We start from the raw sequence: 14,886 nt of genomic DNA, 5'->3' as shown, positions 1-14,886 counted from the left end.
CCCACAATACTAGCACTCCTTTTCACCATTCCTTCCCGTTCCTCTTTCTTCTTTTCCTGGTCTTAGCTCAGACCTCCTATCCAGGCTTCTTCCCCCCCAGCTCCCATCTCTCACTTGCAAATTCCTTGCTAAAGCCGCATCCAGTAAACTTGCCTCCTGTTCTTTTGCCTTTTTTTCTTTTTTTTCCCCTTTAATCTGCTCAGCTTTTTGCCTTTCCTCGCACCCATCATATACAAACACAGTAATACTCAAAATCTTTTCCAAATTCTCTCCCTGCCACCCAGGCATGTGTTCTTTAAAGTAATCGCCTATATCGGGCACCGCCTGGCCCACAAAGACGCTAATCGTGAGCGCATCATTAAAATTCTGCAGCGTCATTCCTCCGTATTTTAGCAGAGCTTGCTGGAGTTGTCCCCAAAAATCACCAGGAAGCTTATCAGGTCTCCTGCATGATTATAGTGCCCGTTTGGATCATTTGCTCTCCAGGGGGTTCTGTTTCCTCCTGCCTGTTGAGGCAATTCAGCATCCTTATTGATTATTTATTCTCTTTCATAAGGGTGAAAGAGTTCCCTTGATGGTATTCGGGTGTCACTTCAATTCGCATTACACTCTGCACATATTTTTGAGAGTAGCTGGGCTCACCTCTTGGCATCCTCCCTTAGGCAGGCCATCGTACTTCCCCACACCGCTACCTCACTAGGTTTCCAAGGCTGGTACCTATAAAAGGTTAGCACTGGCCCAGTCTCCACCAGGCCCCAGGCTGTACAGCAGTAGGATTAGGAACATGACTCATAGTGCTAGGAAAGAGCCCGGCAGCCGGTGGGTAAACAGGAGGAGAATCAGAAGCTAGAGAGGACATAAGGTGGGGTTGAACTACTTACAGGAGTTTCTTGTGTGGTAGCTTCTGCTGCTGCTACAATGACCCCCTTTTTCTTTTTCGACTTTAGTCCTGGAAGCTTTCTCTCCCCAGGTCATGCATGCCATAGCTACCAGTAATCCATCTGGTGTGGGTACCTATCGTCCAGTCTCCAATGTCTCCCTGGTCATGACTGCAGGGAGCTCCCTCCTGCCATTCTTGTAATAAACGGCCATTCATCTTGGCATAATTTGGTTGCGCACTTCTTAGATATTTCGGCTGTACCATAATTTTTTTCTCAATTCTGTAAAACCTCAGCTAAGGGTGTCCCCCTTTCTACGCTGGGTATGTTTCCCATTTCTTTTCCTTAATTATGTGCGATTTACACTGATGTGGCCACACACCACCTTTGGGTTTTGGTTTTTTTTCCCCCCTTTTTTTTTCCCCTTTTCCCCCCCATTTTTTTTTTTCTTTTCCTTCTGTGTGATTTATGCTGATCAGGCCATGCACCCCCTAATTCACTAGTCTCAAGGCTGCTCAGGTAATTTTTACCACTCACCTTTCGGAGCCTCCCTCTCCAAAGGTCCCAGGTAAATACACCTGCTGCCTGCAGTTGGATGTTTGGAGGTAGGAGGATCGGAGGGTGCTGGCCTAGGGTCCCATCTGGGGTGCCAGACTGTTAAGTGAGCAGCAGGCGCCCGGGCATTCACACACCATCCCGGGAGTCACACGCACACCACCCGAGACTTTAACTGCTAGGACCGGAGTCCCTTCGCAGCAGGCAGCTCCACTGAGCTGACGGGTGCCCCTTTTCGACTCACACACACACACTCACCCTTGTGCGCTTCTTCTCCCTTCAGGCTCGACCCGAGGTTTCCCCGAAGCAGAGTCTCCCACATGGCGTATGCCAGGTGAATTTATGGAGTGGTACAGTGGTGAAGAGCAGCTCGAGCTGGGTGCCTCCAGGGAGGGACCCCGAACAAAGAGATCCCTGGGCAATTAGACCCTTACAGTCTAAGTTCCCCTCCCGTCATGCGACGGTTGGGTCCAATAGTAATATTTGGGTCTGGGGTCTTCTTGTTCCTCTTTGGATCCTTTCCCTGTCTCCAGGCAGGACATTCCTTTTCTTATCTTGAAGAGTTGCAGCTTCTGCCAACAGCACCCTCTCCTTCCTCACTGACAGTCAGCATGGGTTTGTGAAGTGGAAACCGTGCTTAACCAAATTTCAAGCCTTCTACAGTAAGACGATGAGTCTTGGTGGATGAGGAGCGAGTGGATGTTGTGTATTCTGAATTTAGTTATGCTTTCAGCACTGACCTCCCTGCAAACATCAGAGACAAAGCTACTGATTCTGGACTAGATAAGTGGGCTGTGACATGTTCCTTGCTCCAGCCTTTTTCCCAGGACTCTGGGACCTGGGATTCCTGAAGGCCACTCTTGCCAGTAAAGACTGTGGGGAATAAGGCATTCAGGACCTCAGGCATTCTCCATGTCCTGTGTCACCCGGTCCCCACCCCATTCAGCAGTGGGCCTGCATTTTCCCTTGCCTTGCTTATCCATGGAGGCCTCCTGGCAATTGTAGCTGCTCGCTGGGTTGGACTGCTCTTGATCTCAGCACTGGTGAGACTGTGGACTACTGCGTCCAGTCCTGGGCTCCCCAACACAGGAAAGACATGGACATACCAGAGCAAATGCAATGCAGGGCCATGAAGATGAGGAAGGCCGCATCTGACATACAAGGAGAGCCTGAGAGAACTGGGTTTGTTTAGCGTGGAGAAGGAAATGCTAGGGGGGATTTGTCAGTGTGTGTAAATACCTGAGGCTGTGTAGCCTCCATTCTTGGAGGTATTCAAAACTGAACAGCACAAGTTTGTGGGCAGCCTGCCATCCCTACCCCCACTAAGCAGCTCAGTCCCACACCGCTGCTCGTGTAGTCAACCACAGTGGGATGGCAGGAGAGAATTGGCAGGGTAAAAGTGAGAAGACTTGTGTGTTGCGATAAAGAGAGTTTAATAAGCAAAGCAACAACTGCACACACAAACCAAGCAAGATAAGGAATTCATTCCCGACGTCCACACGGCAGGCAGATGTTTAGGCCTTTCCAGGAAAGCAGGGCTTCATCACCCATAGTGGTTACTTGGGAAAGACAAATGTCCTAACTCTGAATGTCCCCGTGTGCTCCTTATTTCCCCCAGGTTTATTGGTTCACATGGTTTCATGTGGTATGGAATATCCCTTTGGCCGGTTGTGGTGAGCTGTACAAGAAGGCCTTGATGCTGTGTGAACACTGTTCAGCAACAGCTAAAACATCAGTGTGATATCAACACGGTTTTGGTCACAAAACATCGTGTCTGCCCATACGGGCTTCCATGAAGCAAATTAATTCCATCCCAAGGAGACCCAGTACACCTACTTTAGTTGTCCCTGCTTCGAGGAAGACGGTTAAACCAGACCTTTTGCAGAGGTCCATGACAGCCTCAGCTCTTCTACCATTCTGGGAGCAAATCTGCCTCCTCTTCTGCTCCCCTTTCTCATGCCCTTTCTGGAGAGCCTGAAAGGACAGCATCAGGCCTGATGGCCAGCCAGAGCTTTGAAGAGACAGCTGTGGGAGCTGGAAATGCTTTGGGCGTACTCTTGCGTCCTTGGGTTTCTGACTGGGGGGAAGACCTCTAGTCTTTGCTCCGGACCTCCTGCGCTGCCAACATGCCGCCATGGACCCCCTGCAATCCTCTGGCAGTGGCCTTTGGCTGTGGTTGAATTCCCTGCCCTGCACTCTGTCCAAGAACTCTGCCTCCAGCAACAAGTTGTGGGCCACAGTCGGCCTCTCAGGCTCCAGGGAGCAGCCAGTCAACCGGTCAAATGGGGATGCATGTTATTGCCCATCCTTCTGAAGCCAGGCTCTGGGTTTGTGTACGTGGTTGTACAAGCTCGTCACATGCGTACGTAGCTGTATCTGCAACTTTACAAAAGTACACCACACCATAAGGTCTAACAGAAGACCACACACCATAAATACAGCAGATGTCAGAAATACAGCAAACACAACCATGCTGAATAGCTCTGCCCAGTCCTCTGCGTGCTACTGTTTTACCTGCCCATATTACTTGTGTATCACTCGCATATTTCTCTCTTGAGTTCCAGCTTTGAAACGTGTTGGCAGAAGAGGAAAGTGAGTTTTCCTCAGCACTCCTGTAGAAAGCTGTTTCTGGCAGTCATCAGGGCCCTAGCTCTGAAAGGCAACATGCTCACTGCAATACCACTTGCTTAGAAGAACAAACACGTCCTGAGACTGTGAGCTTTTACCTCAGGGTCAATGTGACCTGATGACCCAACCAAAGCCAGCTTTTCCCAACTCAGAACACCCCATACCGATGATAAAACAAGAGAAAATTTAGCCTTCAATGAAACCTGGCATGTAACCACAGCCAGAACTGCAATTGACTCAAATCCAGGATAAAGCCTGCTGCCTGCATGGGACATTGGTTTAGAAAAATGAAGATTCACACACCACTGGCCATACGTCTGTACTACCTGTACGGGACAACCATGTACTGATCCAGCATAGGACAAGTACATACCAATTACCTGAGCAATAGTCACTGCTGAGCCACAGGTATAAACCCTGCTTTCCTCTCTATTGGGGTCCAACATGCATTAGGCTGGGGCAACGCTATGGGCATAGCTAAAATATAGAACAATAAATTCCTGTGCTAAATGTTGTTCCCTCCCTCCTTGGCCAGTGAAGAGCTGAATTTACGTAGCAAAGTCTGAGTTTCAGTTTTCTGCTTTGCCCTGGCACATATCACCTGCAAAGTCGCGAATGTGCGTGTGAGTCTTTCACAGAATCCCAGGAAGGATGAAGTTGGAAGGCACGTCAGGAGGGCATCTGGTCCATCGCGCCTGCTCAAGCAGGGCCATCTGGAGCCAGGTGCCCAGGACCATGCCCAGACAGCTTTGGAATATCTGCAAGCATGGAGACTCCACAGCCTGTGTGGGCAACCTGGGCCAGTGCTTGCTCACCCTGACAGTGAAAAAGTGTTTCCTGATGTTTAGATGGATCCTGCTGTGTTTCTGTTGGTGTGCATGGCCTCTTGACTTGTCACTGAGCACCACTGAAAAGAGCCTGGGCCTGCCTTCTTTGCACCCTCCCTTCATATGGTTTTGTATGTGGATGAGATCCCCCGTGAGCCTTTGTTTCTCCAGGATAAACTGTCCCAGCTCTCTCAGGCTTTCCTCATGGAAGAGGTACTCCTGTCTCCTAATCGTCTTTGTGGCCCTTCACTAGACTCAATGTCCGCATCTCCCTTATGCATGGAGGTCCAGAATTATTCCTGGTATTGCAGGTGTGACTTCAGCAGTGCTGAGTACAGGGGAAGGATCACATCCCTGACCTTCTGGAAACACCTTTTCTGGTACAGGCCAGGACATCATTAGGCACCGTTGCTGCAAGCACACAGTTGTGGCTCAAGGTCAAGCTGTGGTCCATCAGAACCCTTGGGTGCTTTTGTGAGAATGCGATTTCCAGCTGGGTGGCCCCCAGCCTGCCCTGGTGCATGGGGGTGTTGCTCCCCACGTGCACGACTTTGCTGTTGCCCTCGTTGAAGTGCAGGCCGTTCCTGTCAGCCCATGTCTGCAGGCTGTGGAGGTCCCTGTGGGGGGCAGCCCAGGGCTCCGCGTGTCTTGGTCGGCGCGGGCAGGGGACGGGAGTGAGGCCAGGGCGGGCTGGGGGTGCGGGGCACGGGGAGGGTCCTGCGAGGGGCCGCTGCGGGCCGACAGCCCGGCCCCGGCGCTGGCGCTGGCGCTGGGGCTGGGCGAGAAGGCGGGAGAGCGTGGGAGCCGCGCTGGGAGCCAGGGGCCAGGAGCCTTGGGGGGGCGGGGCGGGGCGCTCCTGCTCTGCCCACGGCCCTGGCCCGCGTCCCTCCCCGCGCCCGCCCTTCTCCTGGCGCGGAGGGGCCGCGGCCCCGGGGGGCCGGGCCGGGTGGGTTGGGGGCGGGCAGAGGCGTCGGCGCTGCCCCGGCGAGGGGCCGAGGCGGCGGGGCGGGCAGGAGCAGGAGCAGGGGCAGGGGCAGGAGCAGGAGCGAGATGAGGATGGGTGCGGAGCGCGGGTCCGCTGGGCTGCTGTGCGGCTGGGCCCGGGCCCTTGGGCGCCGTCCGTCCCCGGCGCGGCAGGGCGTGATGGCGCCCGGGCTGGGGCCGTGGCTCCTGGCCTTGTCCTTGGCCGCGGGGCCGGCAGGTGAGAGGCGGGCGGGGAGGGGAGCGAGGCCGGGGCTGGGCCCGGGGCTGGGGCTGCCCGCGGGCGGCCGTGCCCGTGCCGGGGCCGCGGGGCTGCGGCTGCTGCCGCGGCGGGCGCGCTGTCGCCTGGCGCTCGCCTTCGTTAGCGGGGGAGCGGGGAGCGGGTGGCGTGGGCGGGAGAGGGAGGGGGAGAGGCAGGGGCAGGGGCAGGGGCAGGGGGAGGCTGTCGGGCAGCGGGTCGGGCCGCAGTGTCGGGAGCAGGCGCGGCTGAGCCCCGAGGGGGGCAGGCGGGGCATTGCCCCGGGCGCGGGGCTTTGGCGGGAGAGAGGGGGGTGGCGGCTGGGGCTGTGCCGGGGCGGGGGGCGTCGGGGCGTCGGGTGAAGGTCGTCGGGCCGTGGGCGCGCCCTGCCCGGCTGCGAGCGCTCTCCGTCCGCAGGGGTGTGGGCGCAGCTGAGGGTGGTGGAGGCCGGCGGAGGGCTGCGAGCGCCCGGGGACTCCGTGCTCCTCTCCTGCCGCGGGTCCGGCTTCACCTTCCAGGAATATTATGTTCTATGGTACCGTCAGGCACCCGGTGGCACACTCGAGTGGGTGTCCTACATCAACATCTTGGGTAGCATGCAGAAGTATGGGGCAGCAGTGGAGGGTCGAGCCACGGTGTCCCGGGACAATTCCCAGTCCATGTCATCTCTGTCCCTGCATGCCCTGCACCCGCGGGACTCTGCCCGCTACTTCTGTGCTGTTGGCACGGAGACAGGAAATCCAGCTGAGCTTGAGCAGAAAGGTGCTGGGGCCCAGCTCAGGGTGCAATAGATGTGGGGAAGGTGAATGTTGGCAGGGGTGAGGAGGGGGCAGGTCTCAGGGCTGTTCCCAAGGAGTCAGGTGGCACCACTGTGCACCGCAGGTGTTCCTGGTCTTCACTGCACACTTTGGGAATTCTGTAGCTGGAACAGGCTGTGTTGGGCATGAGGCAGTCCCTGGCCTCATCACAGAGGCCATCGCTGCAGCGCCCGGCTCCCAAAACGTTGCAGTGGAAACCCAGTACAGGAGGGTCCTCCTTCTCTTCGGGTAGTAAGAAGTCTGTGTTTCTCTCCCAGATCTGACCTTACAATGGGAGCAACAGCTTGTGATCTTGTGTGTTTGCAGCTGCTGGATCTTGGGGGTGACAAGCAGAAGCCCAGGGAAGTGGTGGAGTAGGTGAAGCAATTGATCCATCTCTTGTTGCTGGTTCATCCTTGTCTCCTGGGGTCGCAGGTGCCCTTACTCAGGTGCAGACAGAGGCCTCAGGCCCCACGGTAGGGAAGGTCTCAGAGTCTCTCACGCTTACCTGCCACATCTCTGGTGTCCCCATCAGCGACAGCAGCTACACTTGGGACTGGATCCGGCAGGCTCCTGGCAGAGAGCTGCAGCAGATAGCGTTGCAGTATCCTTTCCTGGGACTCCAGCACATTGCTTCATCCTTGCAGATGCGAGTCACCAGCTCTGCAGACCCCTCCAGGAACCAGCTGTCGCTGGAGGTGCTTTCGCCCACAGCTGCAGACAGGGCCACCTATTTCTGCACACCAGTGAGCTGGAAAAGGGCACCGTGCTTGAAACACCGGCAGGGCCAGGGCAGAAGTGGAAGGAGGGGGATTAAATCCAGCCACGTCATTTGTGGTTGCTGCAAGGCAAGTCTCTTCCGAGACTTCTCAAGACTAGACTGGGCTGGCTTTTCCCAGAAACAGGCACAGAGGTGCTGCAGCAGCAGCAGCAGCGGAGTCTCCCACCAGCACACACCAAACCCTGAATGTGTTGTTAACCTTCTTCCTTCCTTCTTGGTCTCTCTCACAGGCAGAAAGAGACAGGGAAAGAGGTTGTTTTTGGAAGGAGCAGAGTGGGCATTGAAGAACTCAAATGTGAACATGGAAAGCTAGAGTTGAATTGAGTTTTGAAACCTGATGTTGTTCAGGGAGCCCCAGAGCAGTGCCACAGCAGGAGCTGAGCTGCAGAGCGCCTTTTCGCCTGGACGTGATGAACAGTCTGTTCACCGTCTTACTGGTGTTTGGTCCTTAGGGAATGTGCAAGGCCATTGCCAGCGCAGAAGCAGCTGGAGAAGTGTCAGCACGAGGGAGTAAGTGGAGGAGTAGGGCACTGAGCCAGAGTGGAGGGATCAGGGTGGGGTGCACGTATGCCTGGGGGTGCCCTGTCCATATGCAGAGTTGGGCGCCAAGGCTCCCATCCTGGAGCAGCAACTCAGGAGCACCAAGGGACAGGGGGCCACTGGGAGGACACCCTGCCACCCCCAGGGCCAGCTCCACAGTCCCAGCAGCACCCTGCTGTCCTTCCTCAGAGGAAGGCTGTGAGTGGCTCTAGAGCCACACGTCACCATTTGCCCCCCAGAGGTTTTCCTGCCAAGCGAGCGCTCTGTTATTGCACCCTGCAGGGTGAAAGGCACTCAGGAGTGCACCAACAGCTTCAACATCTGCTTCTCCAGCCCCCGCCTCTCACCCTCACTGTTGTCTTAGAGCGAGGGAGTGCCTAGGAGGGACGAGGACTGCCTGCAGTGACAGAGGCCCAGCCAGGGGAGATGTGGGCAGAGCTGTTCTGCAGGCAGAGTGAAGGTGGCGAGAGGTGAGCCAGAGCGTGCCTGGCCATGTGGACTGCCCTGTGCGTGGGGTTATTGCCCATCGCAGGTAAGTGGAAGGAAGGGGTGATGCCCCTGCTCAGGAACTGTGCATGGCCCTGTGCTCTGCACAGCTGTCTGGAGCTGTGCTGACTGCTTGCAGCCTGAGCTGCCTCTGGCTCGTCGTCCTCACCCATCCCTGCAAAGCACATTGGGAGTAGCCCTCCTCCTCTTCTAGCTGTGAGTTAGACAGCTCTGTCCAGCCTGCCTCGTCTGTGGTGTGGGGACAGGCAGGGCACCTACCTGCTACTCCCACCTCTTGGGGTCTAATGCTTTGCCCTTGGACTGGCACTCTGCTCCTGGGGCACTGCAACCCATCTTGCAAAGACCTTTCAAAGTTGAGGATGGCAGCATAGGGCCCAAGCCCCACTTGCCTGTGAGTGGTCCTGTGCTCATTCAGAGCAGTTTCAGGGACAGCAGAGTGGGTTCCTCACCATCACATCTTGGCAAAGACAAAGGGATTTGTCCTGCGTGGTGCAAAACCTTCCTTCATTGAATGAGAAAAGCAGAAAAAGTTCCTTGTCTCATGCCATCCAACTGCTAATCTAACTGCCAGGTCCACCTCTAAACCACGTCCCCCCATCCACATGAATACTTCCAGGGACCGTGATTGCACCACTTCCCTGGGCAGTCTGTTCCAATGCCCAACCACTCTCTCCGTGAAGAAATTTTTCCTAATATCTAATCTAAACCTCCCCTTGCACAACTTGAGGCCATTTCCTCTCGTCCTGTTGCTTGCTGCCTGGGAGAAGAGACCAGCCCCCACCTTGCTACAACCTCCGTTCAGGTAGTTGTAGAGAGCAATAAGGTCTCCCCACAGCATCCTCTTCTCCAGGCTATAGAACCCAGTTCCCTCAGCTGTTGCTCATAAGACTTGTTCTCCAGACCCTTCCCCAGCTTTGCTGCCCTTCTCTGGCCACGCTCCAGCACCTCAATGTCCTTCTGGTAGTGAGGGGCCCAAAACTGAACACGGGTTTCGAGGTGCGGCCTCACCAGTGCTGAGTACAGGGGGACGATCACTGCCCCAGTCCTGCTGGCCACACTATTCCTGAAACAAGCCAGGATGCCATTGTCCCTCTTGGCCACCTGAGCACACAGGAGCTGGAGGGGAGTGTTGGCAGGCTTCGGGAGAGTCCAGGCATCACTACACACCACGGGCTGATCCCAGCAGTGCTGCAGACAGGTCCTTTTGCCCACCTCTCCTCCCCTCCTTAGCAGGCCCATGGACAGGCTTCACCTCTAATCGGGGGTGTTTCCTGTAGCCCCATTTCCACCACACACCCACGCGCGATGGGTTGCTATGCTGGCTGCAGTGAAGCCCTGGGTGAACAGTCCTGCTGTGGTTGGAGTCCTGTTTCAGGGCTTTCTCTGCTTCTCCTATTTCCACTCCCCCCTCCATTTTCATGGACACAAGCGTCACAGGCCAGTTTGGTACCAAGGGCACAGCACATCAGAAGGATCGACGGCAAGGAGAAGGACAGCGGGACAATACTCTTGGAGAGCTCCCTGTGTTTCCTGGGGTGGTGCGGGGCTGTGCTAGGGGCAGAAAAGGGGCTCTCGCCACTCCCAGCTTGGCAAGGACAAAGGGAAACTGTCTCTCATGCAAGATCTACCTTCCTCCCATGGGGAGGCGAGGAAAAGCTCACGGTCTTCAGGGGGAGGGGGGGAGGGAAATGGGGTTTCTCCTTTTGCATGAGCCCTGGATTCTGGTGCCAGGGCTGTTCCTGGGCCAGACTCAGCAATTCTTGTTTCGTAGCAGCTGGTTGCCTACTTTGACGTAAGGAGGCTGTGCACTGTTATTTAGGCCACGTGCTCTGGCATGTGCCCATGCCAGCCCAGCGTCCCGTGGTCTACACGCTGGCCAATGCTGCTAAGGCAGCTGTTTGCAGTCTGACCTCTGCAGATGCCAGCGTGTGGATTTGCTGTGCTGCCGGTGGACTGAGCAGCTGTGAGCGGGCTTTCAGAGTTTGACTGTCCAGAGGATGTAGGGTTCCCTCTCCCAGTCCTAGCACTCCAGCCACCTCTCACAATGTTTTACATGCTCTGAGTGAACTGCTAGCTGTAATTGTTAGCTGTTTGGAGGACATGAGGAATTATGGACACTTATGGGCACAGTCCCAGGAAGGCTGATATTGGTTTCCTTTTCAGGACTTTCCCATGTGAACTTGGCAGCCATAGCATGATCGGCCACTAGAGATGCCTTACGAATGCTCTCACTCTGGGGACTATGTGGACTCTCCCACAACACATTGTACATTGTATTGTACCCCACAATACAAGGCCCAATTTTATCAACATTTAACCAGGGTCTAGAAAAACTTACTCCTGCGGCATGTCCTCAGTTGGGTAGCTCTGTCCTGAGCAATGATTCAGAGGAGTCTCGTCCTTCTTCCATGTCCAGTTTCAAGTTATCCTTACAGAGTGAGTGAGAGGTGAGACAGTAGCAACATTTTTATACACCAGCTGATACAGCAACATCACTGTTACCCAGCACCTGGAGCTGTAGTAGAAGAGAAGAACATCCATCGGGGCTGACACCACATGGGTGGCAACTCCAGGCTTCACTATCATTTCTGTCTTGTAATTGGGAGCCCGAGGCTGGACTCGGTACTCCAGGTGTGACCTCACCAGTGCTGAATAGGTGGGAAGGATCACCTACGTCAAACTACTTGCAACACTCCTTCTGGTGCCACCCAGGATCCCGCTAGCTGCCTCCGCCACTCCAGTGCGTTAACCTTGGGTGGCTGTCAGATGCCCATCAAGCTGCTGTCTCACTCCCCTTCCTCAATGGGACAGGAGGAGAAAATAAGATTAAAAACCTCCTGTGGCAAAATAGACAGGTAGATTGCTTACCAATCACAGGCAAAGAAGAACAGGGGGGAAATTAATGTATTGCCAATTAAAAATGGAGTAGGATAATGAGAAATGATGACAAAATTAACAACCCACCACCACCACCCTGGGCCCCTCTCTTCTTCCCTGGCTCAACTTTACTCCTTCATCCCTGAGACTTCTACCTGCTCCCTGCCCCAGGCAGTGCAGGGAGATGAGGAAGAGGGATTGCGGTCAGTTCCTGACACTGGCTCTGCCACTCCTTCCTCCTCACACTTTTCCCCTGCTTCAGTGTGGGTTGTCTCCTTGGGGTATGGTCCTTCTGGAAAAGACTGCTACAGTGTGGGTGCAACGGTTCCTGCCAGAAAACTTGCTCCTCTCTATGCTTCTCTCCATGGGCTGCAGCTCCTGCCAGGAGCCTGCTCCGGCGTGGGATCTTCATGGGCTGCAGGTTCCTTCAGGTCATCTCCATTTGCTGCAACACTGGGTCCTCCATGGGCTGCAGCGTGGATATCTCCTACAGCATGGTTGTCTGTGAGCTGCACGGACACAGCCTGCTTCACCACAGTCTTTTCCATGCGCTACTGACAACTGGTTGCTTCCTCCAGGCTCTGTTGTTATGATTGGCTGGCTAAGTCCATCCTACCAGAAGGGATGTGTGTGGCCTAGCACAGGCATGAAGGTCAGGTGATACAGGCAGTGCAGTAGGGCACAAAACATGGCTACACTGACTCCAGAGCACTTGTGATGTGGATCCCTAGGTCTCTGATGGGCAAGACTCCTCCTGTGAGCACCACTACACTCTGCCCCTTGAACCACATACCGTTGACCATTTTTCACCGATACTGTAATTTGCAGGCTGCCTGCAGAAGCTGCCAGCCCTGAGAGTGAGAAAGAGAGCGCCTGTACCAATCATTTCCCAGTTGATTTCCTTCCCCTCCACTGTCTCCAGGAGCCCTGCCTCCAGCAACAAGCTGTGGCCAGCAGTGGGTGTCTCAGGCTCCAGGAAGCAGCCAGTCAACTGGTCAAATGGGGATGCATGTTATTCTCATTCCTTCTGAAGCCAGGCTCTGAGTTTTTGTACGGAGCGGTACAACCCTGTCACATGCATATGTAGCTGTGTCTGCAACTTCACAGAAGAACCATAAGATCTAACAGAAGATCAAACACCATCAATACAGCAGATGCCAGAACTACAGCAAACACAACCATGCTGCATAGCTCCCCCCAGTCCTCTGTGTGCTACTGTTTTACCTGCCCATATTACTTTTGTATCACTTGAATGTTTCTCTCTTGAGTTCCAGCTTTGAAACTTGTAGCCGAAAGAGGAAAGTGTGCTTTTTCCTCAATGCTCCTGTAAAAAGCTGTTTCTGGAAGTCATCCTCCCTGGAAGGGGAGGAGCAAAGTCCAAGTTTCAGTTTTCCCCTTTGCCCTGCCACATACCACCTACAAAGTCGGGAATGTGCCTGTGAGTCTTTTGCCAAATCACAAGGTGGTTGATGTTGGAAGGTGCCTTGAGTTGTTCCTTCTCAGGCAAAGGACTTTGTCCTTCCTCTTGTTGGACTGCATGAGGTTCCTGTCGGCCCATTTCTCCAGCCTGTCGAGGTCCCTCTGGATGGCAGCACAACCCTGTGGTATATCAGCCACTCCACCCAGGTGGGTGTCATCTGCACATTTGGCGAGAGTGCACTCTGTCCCATCGTCCAGATCATTAAGGAAGATGTCGAACAGGACTGGAGCCAGTATTGACCCCTGGGGTACACCGCTAGTTCCAAGCCTCCAACTGTACTGTGTGCCACTGATCACCACCATCTGGTCCCAGGCATTGGGACAGTTTTTGATCCACCTCGCTGTCTGCTCATCCAGGCCAGACTTGGTTAGCTTCTCTAGGAGGATCTTACAGAAGACAGTCTTGAAAGGGTTCCTGAAGTCACAGTAGCCAATATCGCCATCTCCAAAGCCAGACATTCCATCGCGGAAGTTGGTTATCCTGTTGGTCATGTGTGAATTCCCCTAGGTGAATCCTGATGACGTTCTTGTCCTTCACCTGCCTGGAAATGGTTCTGAGGATTAGTTGCTCCATCACCTTTGCAGGGCAGCCTGGCAGTCAGAAGGTCTTTTCTGTACAGAGCAATTAATACTAGTATCGTGGCAAGGGAAACGAATAATGGTTTGATTTATATTTAATGGCTGTTATTCTATTTTTATTCCCCGTAAAGGTTCTATTTTTCTGTTGTTATTACTAGTCTCTTTCTAAGTAATGGTTCTCTTGTGGTCACAGCAGGTGACTGTGTGTAATATAGTGTCATGGCTTAACCCTAGCCAGCAACTAAGCACCACAGAGCCACTCGCTCATTCCCCCCGCCCCCGTGGGCTGGGGGAGAGAATAGGAAGAGTAAAAGTGAGAAAACTCGTGGGTTGAGATAAGAGCAGTATAATAACTGAAATAACATAAAGTAAAACAGTAGCAGGAGTAGTAATAATAATAATAATAACAGCAGAATCTACAAAGCAAATGATGCACAATGCAATTGCTCACCACCTGCCGACTGATGTCCAGCCAGTTCCCGAGCAGTGGTCACTGCCACCCAGCCAACTCCCCCCAGCTTATATACTGAGCATGACGTCATATGGTATGGGACAGCCCGTTGGCCAGTCTGGGTCAGCTATCCTGCCTGTGCTCCCTCCCAGCTTCTTGTGCCGCTGGCAGAGCATGGGAAGCTGAAAAGGCCTTGACTTGTGTAAGCACTAGAATCATAGAATCATAGAAACCCAGGCTGGAAGGGACCTCAAGGATCATCTGGTCCAGCCTTTCTAGGCAAGAGCCCAGTCTAGACGAGATGGCCCAGCACCCTGTCCAGCTGAGTCTTAAACGTGATCAGTGTAGCAGAGTCAACCACTCCCCTAGGGTAGCTGTAGAGAGCGATAAGGTCTCCCCTCAGCCTCCTCTTCTCCATACTAAACAACCCCAACTCCCTCAGCAGCTCCTCATAAGACGTGCTCTAGACCCTTCACCATCTTCATTGCCCTTCTCTGGACACGCTCCAGCACCTCAATGTCCTTCTTGTAGTGAGGGGGCCTAAAACTGAACACAGTACTCGAGGTGCGGTCTCACCAGTGCCCAGTACAGGGACACTATCACCTCCCTGGTCCTGCTGGCCACACTATTCCTGATACAAGCCAGGATGCCATTGTGCCTCTTGGCCACCTGAGCACACTGCTGGCTCATGTTCAGGCGGCTGTCAGCCAACACCCCCAGGTCTTTTTCTGCCAGACAGCTCTCCAGCCACTCCTCCTCAAGCCTGTA

General features: G+C 54.3%; 1 long non-coding RNA gene across 1 annotated transcript; it reads left to right on the top strand.

Moving 5' to 3' along the window:
* The first annotated feature begins 581 nt into the window (after positions 1 to 581).
* LOC148052628 (uncharacterized) lies at positions 582 to 13,818 on the top strand. Its single transcript, XR_015709186.1, has 2 exons — positions 582 to 6,089; positions 10,896 to 13,818. It is a non-coding gene; the product is annotated as an uncharacterized LOC148052628 (long non-coding RNA).
* Positions 13,819 to 14,886: the final 1,068 nt, after the last annotated feature.

Source organism: Nipponia nippon, unplaced genomic scaffold (assembly GCF_047370975.1).
Source record: "Nipponia nippon isolate SJK-2023a ecotype South Korea unplaced genomic scaffold, ASM4737097v1 scaffold_45, whole genome shotgun sequence".
Classification (NCBI taxonomy): Eukaryota; Metazoa; Chordata; class Aves; order Pelecaniformes; family Threskiornithidae; genus Nipponia; species Nipponia nippon.
Note: the sequence above shows the minus strand (reverse complement) of the source record. Positions and strands in the feature narration are given on the sequence as shown.